The sequence below is a fragment of the Eptatretus burgeri genome, chromosome 13 (assembly GCF_056783735.1).
Source record: "Eptatretus burgeri isolate ZD-2024b chromosome 13, Ebu_testis_v1, whole genome shotgun sequence".
In the NCBI taxonomy this organism is placed as follows: Eukaryota; Metazoa; Chordata; class Myxini; order Myxiniformes; family Myxinidae; genus Eptatretus; species Eptatretus burgeri.
This window is the reverse complement of record NC_140973.1, coordinates 69,627,272-69,641,828: the sequence shown is the minus strand read 5'-3', so window position 1 is coordinate 69,641,828 and position 14,557 is coordinate 69,627,272. Positions and strand designations below refer to the sequence as shown.

Here is a 14,557-nt window from a genome sequence, read left to right as displayed (position 1 = left end):
TGAGGAGAAGCGCGAGCGGACGGGGAGGCTCGCAGACTTGACCTCACTCGCCGGACCGTGCTGGTTGGGTCGCTCCGGACCAAGGGCGCCTTGAGGGGATCGGCAGTGCTGGCGGAGCCTGATCACGGTGGACACCAGCTCCGGGAGCTCCCTACAGTCACGCTCTTTCAATCATTTCTTTTGGGTTTTTGTATGAATGGTGTGGCACTAGAAATCGAAGTGTCAACATCACAGTCACACCGAAGAAAAAAAAACAACAAAAAAAAACAGGGAGTCTGGAACACTGACGCTAACCATTACCTTGACGTGTTTCGACTTATGAGTAACGTACAAGTAACGTGTTTCGACGTGTGTCAACGATCGCGTAACGTGCCTACAACTTATGGCCAGCATTATGCGGAACGTGTGTCATATGCCGAGTCCGTCGAGAAATTTTCAACATGCTGAAAATTTATTGATGTACTCGGCGTACTACGAGGTATGCCAGCGTGCTCTTAACGTATAGAAAACTTACCCATGACTTATTCGACGTGTGCCAGCTTGGTTTGGCAAATTTTTCATACGTCGGCATACGCTGGCTAAAATGTCAAGGTGTGACAGCGGCTTCACACTTTGATGTCTAGTGCGGTTATGATTTGAATCGTCGAGCCGCAGCCTATGAATAGCCTACGCCACGTGATCGTCGGCGATACACTGCCGCGCGCTATGCATAAGTTAGACTATCGTTGGGCATAGGTTGTGAACGCCGACAACACGCTCAGCATTCGTTGGTATAAGTTATCTATATGTGATTGAAACGTTCTGTGTACGTTACTAATACGTTATGCATACGTCCAACACGTTATTATACGCCCAAAATGTTTTTAAAAACATCAATAGTTCAGCGTACGCCAGCGTTTTACATATATTTTGAGACCTTGCCATATGCTGGCTAAAACGTCAAGGTGTGACAGGGCCCTAAAGCCTGGTGTTGGCTTCGTGGTTCGGGTGGTGGCTTGGGATCCTCGGGTTCTGAGTTTGAGTCCCGTTGGGCTGCTGAATTAATACACCAGGAGGTTGACTCAGCCTGTCATCCTTCCGAGGTCGGCAAAATGAGTACCAGTGCACTGGTAAGGGGGACACTGCATCAGTGGCATAGCCGCGTCCCAACCAATGATGCAAGCAGCAGCCATAGGCTGCACTCGATAGAGAAAGGAAGCTGCTTTGGTGGCACTGACGTTCTATGACGGAGTACGCTCAATATTTTAAAAGGATTGAGCTCAAACATAGAGAGGCCTGGAGGGAGAGAGAAAGTGAGGGAGAAAGGGGTAGGGGAGAGGGAGAGGGGCGTCGGTGAGAGAGAGAGGAGAGAGAGGGGATAAGGAGGATGGGGTGGGTGGAGGAAGATGTTTCCTTCTGTTTCCATCCTGTCCACTCCATTCCTCCCAACACCCATTGTTTGGTCATGTCTTCCACTATTTTCTCCTTCAACTCCGCTGTTGGTGTCTCCCCCTCTCTCTCTTGTACCTTTTGTCCTGTTGCGTCCTGATCTGTTCACTGTTCTGGCTCATACATGAGCCTTGACTGTATTCACAAAAAAGCCATAGGTTGGCAATCATTCTGCAGACTTGATGGGCCAAATTGTCTCTTTCTGTGTTACCTTCCTTGGAAGGTAAGTCAACTATTATATATTGTGAACCGTGGTGTCCGTCCTGGTGCATTTGTCTGTTTCCCCATTGACGGCGGCTGCTTCCCATGCTGCATTTGAAAAGCTCAACATTCACTTTTGAATTGTTGGGAGACCAGGCATGAATGATGTTGATGCCAAATTTTATTTCACAACCAGGATATTTTGCCCTCTTTTTTTTTTTTTTTCTTTCTACAAATCCAACCTCGGCCGTCCGATGTTGCAGCACCATTTTGCGGTGGGCGGTATAAGAAGCTCAGCTTTGGCTCTGAGTGAAACCAAGAGTGCAACACAATTAACCTTTTTGAAGTCAATTAAATAATTTAAATTGATAGATTAACTTGAGCTTTTCCCATTGCTGTGGATGGGTGGGTACTTTTGCTTGCTTTTCCCATCACTGGGACGTGTGTGTGTGTGTGTGTGTGTGTGTGTGTGTGTGTGTATGTGTGTGTGTGTGTGGGTGTGTGTGTGTGTGTGTGTGTGTGTGTGCGGGTGCGGGGGTGTGTGTGTGTGTGTGTGTGTGTGTGATTGAAATTGCGTCCTCTCTGGTATCGTGTTCCTATAATTGGATACATTGCCCTCTGGTGGTGAATGTGCTAAAGTTTGTGGTTTCCCAGAAGAAGGTGTCACTTTGTTGAAATATCATCACTTTAAATTGCCCACCGAGGCCGGGCCGAGAGCACATTCCCACCCGAAGGGTAGGAGAGCGCGTGCTCATGCCCTCCCTCGAGGTACTGATTCACACCATCGTTCTCTCTTGCTGCAATTCACCACCGTTTAGAGTGCTCATGGACACTGTCACGTAGCCATGGTGAGTAAATATTCTGATTCTGATGTACCATCCTCTATTACAGAACGTCAGTGCTGCTGCAGCACTTTCTTAGCATATGGGTTTTTCTGGGTGGTTTGCCATTGTCTTCCAGCAGTAGTTTTGGTGGAAATTTGTAATTTGTTCCTGGTGCTGGCAACAGCTCGCTTACTCTTCACTGAGGACACCGTGGGATCTTTAACGTCCACCAACTCGTGCCGGCAGACGGGACGCCCATTTAAACTCGGTCTAAGGGACGGCACACGCATTGTTTAATCTCCCTGCCTGTGAAACACTGGGATGACGGTTCATAGCTCGGCCGAGATTCAAACCCAGGCTGGACAGTTTATAGGTGAGTGTGTGTATCTTTCGGCCATTCTGCGAGGCCTGAGTCCTGCACAAATTTTCATTTTATATATTTCTTTATAAGCTCAAATTTGAACTTCTCTGAGACATTCACAATGTGAAGCTCTGTTCCAAATTTGGCAATTCGTGTCCACCTTGTTGTCCACTTATTCTGCAGACAAACAAACAAACAAAAAAATACAAACAAACGCCACGCATGGGATCATCGCAACACTCACACATCCAGCCTATGACCGCTGCCCCAGTTATGATAAATTGCTGTTCTCTTTCATTTCACTTCCATCTAACTGTGAACAAATTTATTGTTCCTCTTCCTCTGCCTCGATTAACATCAACTGTTGTCATTTTTAACAAAATAAAAATTGCTTTGAAAATCCTTTGCTTTGATTGCATTGCACTTTTATCTTTCATTACCTAGGTCCTGTGGCTAAGTCGTGTGACTCTTAGGCTGCTTATCTGATTTTGTGCTCGATGGTAAATGACTTCACAAACCAACTTTGCCTTTTAACTTTGTATTTTTGGTGCTTTCCGAACCAACAATCTTTATTACATACATTAGAAAGTAGGCGATTATGAGGTGACTTATACAGATGTTTAAGATCGAAGAATGGAGCCAAAATAAGTGCAGAATGTTTTTTCAGTAGAATTGACACCGAGAGGAGTTAGGGGAGTAGTGAGGTCGGAGTTTTTCACTGAGAGAGGAGTTAATACCTCGAATGGTCTCCCTGGAAAGGTAGTGAAAGCATGGACAGCAAACGGGTTAAAATTTGAGTTGATAGGTACCGAGAAGCATTGGGGATAGAGGAGCACATGGTTATTGGCAGGACTGGTAAGTAGCCGAAGTATGCATCAGTGGTTGGATAAGGTTGTTTGAGGGTCTTATTCAAATGTGAATGTGGTGCCGGTACAATTGTCCATTCCATGTTCAACCTCTTCACCACCCGCCACCCCTCTCGAATTTTTTTTTTTAAAAAGCACCCTGTTTGATGTCCCTGTTCCAGCTTTACTGTCCTTTATCTCCCCCCTTCCCCCGAATGAAATCTTCTTCTTGCGTGTATGGCAGCTTGGCTGCCGGGTAGCTATCATTTTGTTGGGGGTGTGGCTGTACCGCTGATGCTGTGCCCCTCAACCACAACACTGGTACTCATTTCACTAACCTCGGAAGGATGACAGGCTGAGTCAACCCCATCTGGTGTTCATTCAGCAGCCAACGGGGCTCAAACTCAGGACCCTAAGATCCCAAGCCAGTCGCCCTAACTACGAAGCTAACAGCAGGCTTATCCCTCATGAAATTAAATCGATATACTTAGATTGAATTGATGTGGTGATGATATAGCACACACATGCTGGGCCAAATGGCCTCCTCCTGTGTCGAAGTTTCTTGCACATCCTGATCCTGCTGCCTCTAAATTTCATTTATAAGCTGTAATTTTTTTTTTTTTTAAATACACAAACCTCGGCGAAAGAGCAATAAAATTACTTTAAACCGATCAAGAACTGTGGCAAAATGTTCTTAGTTGTAAATAGATGAATGTAAATTGTCAATTTTAAATGTCCTCAATTTCTAAACTTCTGCGTTCATTTTTGCTTGGATGAACTTGTTTTCCTTCCGCACTTGGTGTCGTCCTAATGCGTTCCTGGTTGAAACTTGAATAAAGACGAGTGTAATTATTGCATCTTGTGTGATCCACAGGTTTTGATCATTGGTGGATCTGCAGGCCTCAAGGAGTTCACCACGATCCGATACGAAGCTATGGCACGAAGGACAAAGGTTTGTCATGGGCTCAAGAGGCCATTTTATTTATGGAGAATGCAGCTTGTTTTCTGACATGTCTTCTGATGAGGAGTTTTAAAATTCGAAAGGGCTTGTACAAAGTAAACAGGAGTTTGTGCACCTGATGTTGTTAACAGCTGGCCTGTAGCTGCAGGGTGGCATTGGGGGGGGGGATGTTGACCCCCCCCTCCCCAGGTATCATTTTTCCCCGTATCATCAGAGTCCATATATCTTAAATACATCAACTCCTGTGTAAGGGAGTACACAATTGTGTTTGAACAGCTCCTTTGCAAGGGTTCATATTTGGTGTTGGGACATACGCGTGGGAGCCCCGCCATTTTCTGAGTGGGGACCCCGGGATACATTCTCGATGTTGGTGAGAGCGAGACACGAGAAAGTGGACGAAGAGGCAAGAGGGTGAGAACCTATCACCCAATTCATCTGCTTTCAGTGAGGAGTAAATTGAAGGTTTTCATCGACAAATTAGTGACTCGATCAAAGCAGGATGGAGCTTGGCCCAAATCCAAGTCCGAGCATGCCGTCAGGGGGCCACAGAGCATCGGGTATGTGATTCACTTCCTCCTGTTATTGTCAGCGACGAGGTGAAGCGCCCTCGGATTACTTTAGTATCCAAAATCTAGCAATGGGCGACGCTTCCAAGCAGATTGGTATGGAAGGTACGATTGGCTGGAGTATTCTGTCGAGAGGTGCTGCCTTCTGGTACCCTTGTCGGTGTTTTGCTCCCGATGTTTCGAGGCAAAATAACTTTACTCACACAGGAGCATGAAAAATGACAATCGGTGAGGAGTCAAAAGGATTTGACAAGCATGCCAGCACGACGCATCGCATCTCGGCTATGGTGATGTGGGTTGAGGCGATACTACGCCACAAGTATTTCTGAGGTTATACAGTTTTTAATGCTGAATGAGCTGCCATTCTGGGGGGGCTGGGGGGGGGATTATGATTCAGGCCTACATCAAGGATCTGGCTTATTTGACGTTACTGTTTCAATGCACCTTGCTGAACGATGATCAACTTTCAAACATTCAGAAGGAGATTCCTCAAATCTGCACTTGTACCTCGCCAGAGATACAAAATGACATCATCGCTACGATGGCTGATATGATTAACTGTCGTCTGTCGTCGAAGATGTTAAGACATGCCGGCTGAGATGGTCTGGACACTTGGGGAAGAGAGAATGGCAATGAGAGCGGATAGGTTAAGGGAGAAAGGTAGAAGGAAAAGAGGTAGACCACGCTTGGGATGGCAGGATTGTGTGAGGAGGGATATCCAAAAGGTCGGGGTGGCTGGAGAGTATAAAGAGTTGACTGAGGACAGAGGGAGGTGGAGGAGTATTGTGGTCAAGGCAGAGCAGAAGCTTGGTGTCATCGGACCTCCCCCCTATAAAAAGGGAAGAGGAGAAGAAGAAGTTATCTCTTGATGAATGTTAGCTGGTGTTTTTTTCACCCTGTTTCGAAACTACCAGTAAGCCTGGTGATGGCTTCGTGGTTCGGGTGGCTGGCTTGGGATTCTAGGGTCCTGAGTTTGAGCCCCGTTGGCTGCTGAATTAACACCAGGTGGTGTCGACTTAGCCTGTCATCCTTCTGAGGTCGGCGAAATGAGTAGCAGTGTACTTGTCCTGGTGTGTGCCCCGGTTAGAATAGGTACACCGTATACCTGCGCGTCGTAAGAGGCGACGAAAGGGTTAGTGTCAGGAAAGGCATCCGGCCATAAAAAACATTCCTCAAAAAGGGAACCATGATTGTCAAGGGGTCCACAAGGCGAGCCCCTGCTCCAGCAGGGAAAAATGGCCTTAAAGTGTGTGTGTGTGTGCGTGTGTGCGTGCGTGCGTGCGTGCGTGCGTGCGTGTGTGTGTGTGTGCGTGTGTGTGTTTAGAAACTACCAGGAACGGTTGCATTGGAAGCTACTTGTTGTAGCCCCTGTGTCTATCTCCTTTCTCTCTTTTCCGACAGTAATTAACATTGTCAATCCTACCCCATTGTAATTTCTCATACCTCTCCCCCATAACCACCCCCTGCACATGATCATGTTAAAATGGTGAGTGCACATGTCTGATCCCCACATGTTGGTCCCAACATGACGTATTCACATGAGCGACATGGGACACGGCTGCATTGTAATGGCAGGAGATGCTTGAGTGACCTTGTCACTGTGGGAGTGTATGCATGAGGTAAGAAGGGGATGGGGGGGGGGATTGGCACAGCAGGGGGCATGCGGAGTTGCCTATATAAAGGAGCCGAAAGTCAATGCTAAGTCGGGGGGGGGGGGTGAGAGAGAGAGATAGAGATATACAGATAGAGATATACACAGAGATATACACAGAGATATACAGAGGTCTGGAAAAAATAAGAGACCACTCCAAAAATTTTCAAGCAATCAAGGTGTTCAATCATTGATTGAAAATTGATTTTCAATCAATCAAGGTCAATCAAGGTGTGAATCCTCAACCAATGCTCCCGAAACAGGTGATGAGATGGGGACCCTTCATCATCAAGTCCAATGGCCTTGTTTTGCCCTTACCGTGGAATGCACTGGTGGTATCACTTCCCGTGAAATTGTGCAAACGTATCAACGCATCGCAGACAGAACTTTCCAGGGCATTACTCAGCTTCCTAATGTCAACGACGATAATGTCCTTGGGACTTCCTGTGACCAGATGGAAATTTCGCGCCAGAATCGACTTCGAATGAGCCAATGCCAACACAAACACATCAATGTCGAAACTCTCTATGCGCACCAACTCTTCATTCTGTCCCACGTGAGCGGCATGCAGCAGGAGCTTCGTGTCAGCTTCCTCATGGTCACATTCAAGTTCAGGTACTGACGACACAGTCATGACACCATTCGACGCCTTGTTTTTCTCACATTTGCCGGCATGACTGACGTACAACAGCATGTCGCCCAGTTTTGATGGAGAGATGTTTCTCGTCCACGATTCGATGATTAACTCTATCAACGCCTCCTTGTTGGCTCCGCTCAGGAGATAATTGGCCCACTATTTTGGAAGGGCTTGATCGCGCCCGTAGATGGTTCACACCTGAAGATCGCCCGCCCTGCCCGCTCGTCTGGCATGCTCCAGGCACATGATGCTGATACTTGGGTAAGTATCAAACACCACGTCCAGTCTCGAAGATTGGTTATGTCGTGCTTTGGCCACTAAGATGTTGAGCAACATCTCTTCCAGTTTGCTGAAAGTGTTATGCAGTGAACCAGCCCCTATCGCCTGAATAACGGCCATTCCATCCACAATTGTTGCACCTTGGATAGGCCGAGCGTCCACATGGCAATCGGGCCACAGTTTCAGTATATAGTTGCGGAGTTTGGCTTTGTCCGTCTTAGCAATCGAACCATCACCGGATGCCAGCGGGAAAGATATTGTTACGGGCCGGGGGGTCAGCCGCCAACCGACCGCTCTGAACGGAACCGCAAGTCGAGTTGGCCCGACCGATCGCCCGGAATATAGATTGCCGCCCGGATAACTCCGAGCGACGGGTCCTTGTACAAGAACCGAAATACGCCAATCGGCAGATCATGTGGGGTAGGGTCGATTGCCAATCTTCAATGTACCTAAATACCCACGTGATCCAACTACCGGAGTATTCCACCCTCGACGGAACTCGTACGGAACAAACCGCCGAGGCGAGCCTGTCCGTGCGCGATTCCGAGCGGCGTAATCGCCGAGAACCGTCGGTCCAAATGTCCCCCTATTACGGCAAACCAACGGCTTTCTAACTCCCAACACACGAACTGTTCAGTCAATGAGGGAATGGACGCAACGAGCAGGTTTACATTCACACAAGGACATTTATTATAATGAAACACGAATGCAATTAAATAAGGCGAAACACGAATGCAATTAAATAAGGCAAAACACGTATACAATTATACAAGCAACGAAAGCACGACAAAAGAACTACAACCGTCTACTTATTATGTACAGTCATTTACACTTAACAGCAGTTCCGACTTATGAGACGGGCCCACGCACGCGCACGCGCGCGCGCACATACACACACACACACACACACACACACACACGAAACGGTGGCTGAGGCCTTTAATCACGAGCTCCAGCTCGGAGGACAGGTGAGCTGAAACTCAGAGCTTGACTCGAACCTTTCCACCTCGTGTGGTCTTCAACTTGTCCGGACCCGGGCTCCAGCGAGAGCGAGCTGGATCCAATCACCGCGATCCTTCCCGAGCTCCCGCGATCCTCCCGCGCTTCTCACGTGCCGGTGAGACGAGGCGCCGATCCTTCCTGTCGATCGTCGCTTCCCCGAGGATCCAACTCCAAGAAGAGGCCGATGCGTCGCACCAAGCCGAGAAACAAAATGGAGAATGAAAAGCTCCACCAACCAAGAAGAAGAGGAAGGAGAGGAAGAAGAGGAAGAAGCCTCCACTCGCAGCTCGAGCCGAACAACTGGCTCAAGTTCCTTCCAAAACAAAGCAGCAGCCGAAGCTCACTGAGCCAGCCGAAGCAAAAAGCTTCCGAAGGCCTCAAGCCAAGCAAGCCAAGCAGGACCCGATGGCCTGCTGAACGACTACTCTCTCCGAAGCAAAAAGCTTACTCCTCCCACGGACTCAGCACACAAACTCTGTACACGGGACTCAGAACGGGACTCTTCACGAACTCTGCCACCGGACTCCCACCAACTCAGCCCACAAACTCAGCCCTACCACAGGACTCCCACGAACTCAGCCCACGAACTCTGCACACGAACTCAGCCCCACCACGGGACTCCCACAAACTCAGCCCATGAACTCTGCACACGAACTCAGCCCTACCACGGGACTCCCACAAACTCAGCTCACGAACTCTGCACACGAACTCAGCCCTACCACGGGACTCCCACAAACTCTGCACACGAACTCAGCCCTACCACGGGACTCCCACAAACTCTGCACACGAACTCAGCCCGACCACGGGACTCCCACAAACTCTGCACACGAACTCAGCCCGACCACGGGACTCCCACACGAACAAAGAAAAGATGTCTTCTTTATCCTTTGCACCCCCTTCCCCGCACCCGGCGTGACTCGTGCTCTCGTGATCCACCCCCCGCTCAACCACGGGTGGGAGGGAGTTGTTGACGTCACCGCAGGGTTCTTCTTCCTCTTCGCAGAAGAAGGGGAGGGACGTCTCCATTGTTCGCTCCCTAACTATTAAATCGATCCGCAGCGCATCTAATCGATTTCAAAACATTTAAACAATGGAAGGTGAGCTATCTCGGGAACATGCACTTATCGACACAGCTGACTAAGGGAACCTGTATGTTGTGTGTAATTGAATTCCAAATTCGTAACAATATGTTCGCCAGTGGGTATGCGAGCAGATTGTGGAGTGTTACATTGCTTTTCTCGCCAATCAACAGCAGTCGTGTGAAAATACGACGTTCATTCGCAATTTCAACCTTCGGCGTCTGCTGGTGGGGAGTCGCCGACTTGCCTCGCGCCTTCGAGAAAGTTGCCAATTTGGCCTTCGAAATCGGACTGAAGAATGGGACGTCACCCGAGAGAAGCCGATCACGCATCAATTGCACAACAGCATTCTCTACCTTGATATACGCGTCCATCAAGTCCGCGGAAGTGGCTGGCGGTGCGATGACACCTGAACTAATATTGACGAGTTCAAGGTGAGCGCCGGAGAAAGGGTTAATCACTTGAGGTACTGTGTCCATCACTTGTACCACCACTGCTTCGTTCTTCTTCGAGCTCGACACATCCAAATCCTTTCTCATTCAGGGCTCGTTGTGGATACCCGCCATGGACTCACATTTCCTTGCGATTTCCACACGTGCTGGTTGGGACAGGATCCACTTCTTCACAGCTGTGCTTTTCTGAGTGTAACCAATGATGCCTCCACTGGTCTTGCTGTCCCTATTTAAAGTCTGCTCTATGATCTGATCACACGCAACACCACTAAATCCATAATGAGTATGCCGTTGGGCAGTCCATTTGCCGTCCATGAACGCTTGATAGGTGTCTGGGTGGGAGTGCTCCAGCCCGGCCATTTCCAGCCAGTAAACGAGTAAGTACCTTGCATAGTTTAGGTGATCGTACGCAAAGTACCAGGGCATTGACGCTCTCGTGATCGCAAGGTGTTTCGGCCAGTTCGAAGTACGAGTTGCCCATATAAGCTCTAGTGCTAGCTCCACCATTTCCAAGTAGGGCCATGTAATGTCCACACTTTGGTGTTTGTTCAGGTCATCCCTCACCATGAGTGCTCCCGAGTATAGAACATGTAAATTGAGGTATGAGTCACCCTGCTTGTGGACCCTGGCTGGCTTCATCCTCTGGAGTTGTCTCTGTTTCTGTTGTCGAGCTACTGTCTACAACAGCAGCCTGAGCAATGGAACCAATATCAATGTCCTTCATGTACACCACTTCGCTCTCAGACATTTTTGGTGGACAATAGAAAATCATGTCTGGGTACCGTTCCTGCAGTCTTTTCTTCAGTCTTGTCGCCTGGTAGTTGGCCTTATCCTGACCTTCGCATACCCTGAGTAGGTCATTGAACATCTCACACAACTTCTTCATATTTATAGATTGCTTTCCATCAATGAGTCTTACCTGGATTACTTTATCACAGAAAATGTCAAATGTTGAGTCATAGTTCACTTTCTGAGTTTGGAGTTTACTTTCACTGTCTGTGGTATGTATCATCCACATACTCGTAATAACATTTACGGTGATAACAAACTTCCAGCGCCACACAGTCTTTATCCTTTATAGTTGTCATTATTCTCACATCACGTTCATGTCTCCTCTGCTCAGCAGTTTCCCTCAGCTTTCCTCCATCCTGTGTTTCTGCCAGGGATAACTGATCACGTTGAGATTTTCCTTTGACACGGATGAATTTGTCTTTTTTCTGGCATATCACACAAATTCTTGGCAGTACACCAGCTGATTTGCCAGCTACCCTTTCTACAGAGGTTCTGAGGGATTTTCTATGTATTTTGTGGTATGAGTGCCCCTCTTCTTCTCGTCTGCCCACCACCTCACTGGCTCCAGCAGAAACTGCAGTAGTGCTGGCTTCTGATTTCCTTTTCCTGGCTTCAGTATGTTTTATATGATCCTTGTTACAAAACGTCGCATAGCAGAACCGGTGACAGCCGGCACCCGCAGGAGGATCAGTCATTGGCAGCAGTTTCATAATTTGATCAGACAGCAAACGGCATTTGTTGATAGTTTCACAATCTGGGGCATCGCACCAAGCCTTCGCACACTCGCATACCTTAAGCCAGCTCTTATCCGTGAATTGCTTCACTTTCTCATCTTCCTCCCCGCCCAAGTGTATGAAACAACGCATATTTGGTTGTTGAAAGACCAAAAATCACTCAAAATCACACGACAACCATGGGCGCCGCCATCTTGATTTGTTGTTTCCTGGTCGTTGTTTCCTCCGCGATTACAAGCGCGCCACGCCCACTTCACGGCGGTAATTTCAAATGGTAATAACTGTCGGTGTATCAACTTGTGCATATGGAAACAAGTAGGAATTTCAATGGTGTGTTCTCATGAATGTACAGGGTGAATTTCGTTTAGATTGGTGATCTGCACAACGAAACTGAATGAACCGACTCGCCTCCACATGACCTATTCGGGAGACCGAGTCCGTTCCAATATTTTTGAGCTGAAGTGAGCAATTGTTTAACGAATTGTCAGATGAAGTGTCTTTTCACATAATGCAGTGAAACATCAAGTGAGCTCATCATTAGAAGGTGATAATTTATGATGAGTTGAGTGTACATTGTGTGAACATGTGGTGGCCTTTTGAGGTGTGTGTTCCACCAGTGGATAAAGTTGGGGTTACTTCTGGATGTCATTAATGCTGCAGAGCTTTCAAGAATTATAATTAGATCGAAGTTCAGTGCTTTAATAAAACTAGCAGGGTACCCGTCCTCCGGGTGATCTTGTTCCGAGTATGCAACACGTTCTTCTGACGCATACCTTTATTTGGGCGGTGTATAGGCAACTGACAGTTCTGTGTAAGCAAAATAAATAACCCGGGTTACGTGCACAAAGCAAAAACATACCTTCTGCTTATAATTCAAAACACCTCACTCTACTGGAAAACGTGGGGACAGGAATCCTGCACTGTAAATGGTGGAGACTTGTAATACCCTCCCCCACCTGGAGGCGGCGCTACACGGTACACATTTACATGGTGAATATGCATCCCACCCCACTCCCTCCCCCAATAACACCAGCAAAGGTTATACCCCTATACATGAATTGGGATCATGCTGATCCTATGTAGCAAGTATGGATGTAATCTGCCCAGAACTGCAGGAGGAGCAGCACAACAAACACACACACACACACACACACACACACACACACACACACACACACACACACACACACACACACACACACACACACACACACACACACACACACACACACACAGGTCCAATAATTATAATTATCGTTGGGATTGTTTATTCTCCTGATGATGAAAAGAGCAACAGATTTTTTTTTTTAAATCTGATTTTTGACCTTTGTTTTAATCATCTCTCTTCATTTGCAGATTGATCCTGGTCTCGATGCTCTCTTCGATAAGACCAAACGTAAAACCACATTGGAAGCTCATTATGAGGTTGGTTGTTCATGTTTGCGGTTTACCTATGAATGAACGTTCTCATTTTGCAACCATTTTGTTGTTGCAAGACAACATTGCACAGTTTGTCCGTCACCTTGTCCGTCTGTCTGTCAGTCGATGTGTTTGTCCATGTCTTTGTCTATCCATCCCTTCAACTGTTTGTCCATCTTATTTGTCTGTCTTTATTACTTTGCAAAAAAAAAAAAACATTTTTTTTTTGACAGGTATGTTGATTGCTTCCGTTTGTCTGTCCACTCCCCTTTAATCGCCAACAGGTCATAATTTCAAACCGATCTTCACGAAACTACACCAAATGGTGGAGTTGGTGGTCTGACAGAATCCTATTTATTTTTGAGGTCAAAATGTCAAAAGGTCACCATTGGCCAAAGGTCAACAACTTTTTCTGATTTCTAAAATCCTCAGTTTTCAGCCGATTGACTTCAAATTTGTAGAGGATTTGCATATCATGTCACTGAATTCAACCAACTATCATTTTTTGAGGTCAACATAGGCCAAAAGGTCAACATAGGCCAAAAGGTCAACATAAGCAAAAGGTTAACATCGGCTAAATTTTTTAAATTGTCAATTTTCATCCGATTTATTTGAAATTTGAACAGCATTTTCATTTCAGCTCACTGAATACAACCAGGAATTATATTTGAGGTCATCATATGCCAAAAGGTCAACATAGGCCAAAGGCGAACAACTTGGGTGCAATTTCTGAAATCCTCAATTTTCATCCAATAGACTTGAAATTTGAACAGGATTTGTATATCAGGTCAATTAATTCAACCACCAATTATTTTTTAAGGTCAAAAGGTCAACATAGGCCTAATTTCTAAAATTGAGAGATATGTCAAAAATATATATATATATATATATATATATATATATATATATATATATATATATATATATATATAATATATATGTATATCTCAAAAAGTTGTGGACGATTTATGACAAAACCAAGTGGATGAATTTGTTAGGTGACAAGAACAAGTGAATTCGATTTTGGTTCAGATCCAGCCCATCAGTGGGTTACAAAATGTAAACTGTTCATTCTGACGGAGGGATGCGCCCTACCGAGTGTCGTTCTGCTTTGTTCTGTTTTGCCAAGTGTCGCTCCATGAGTGATTTTTCATTTGTTTGTTTGTATTGTTTCCCTTTGTTTGTTTCAGCCTATCTGTTTGTTTCTTTTTGACTTTGTCCAACTTTGTTTATCCTTTTAATGTGGGCATTCAATGAGTCTCCAAGTCTCAAAAAGTAAAAACAAAATGTTCATTCTGCGATCCCTGTAAGTTGAAAGTGGTAAAA

At 46.5% G+C, this 14,557-nt stretch overlaps 1 protein-coding gene across 8 annotated transcripts in view; it reads left to right on the top strand.

Moving 5' to 3' along the window:
- The window catches only part of LOC147014718 (sodium/calcium exchanger 3-like), a 412,647-nt gene that overhangs the window by 76,188 nt on the left and 321,902 nt on the right, over positions 1–14,557 (top strand). For all 8 annotated transcript variants that reach the window (XM_085852870.1, XM_085852868.1, XM_085852872.1 and 5 more), the window contains 2 exons: positions 4,534–4,611; positions 13,169–13,237. The gene's annotated coding sequence lies outside the window, so the exon portion shown is untranslated. The remainder of the gene's footprint in view (positions 1–4,533; positions 4,612–13,168; positions 13,238–14,557) is intronic.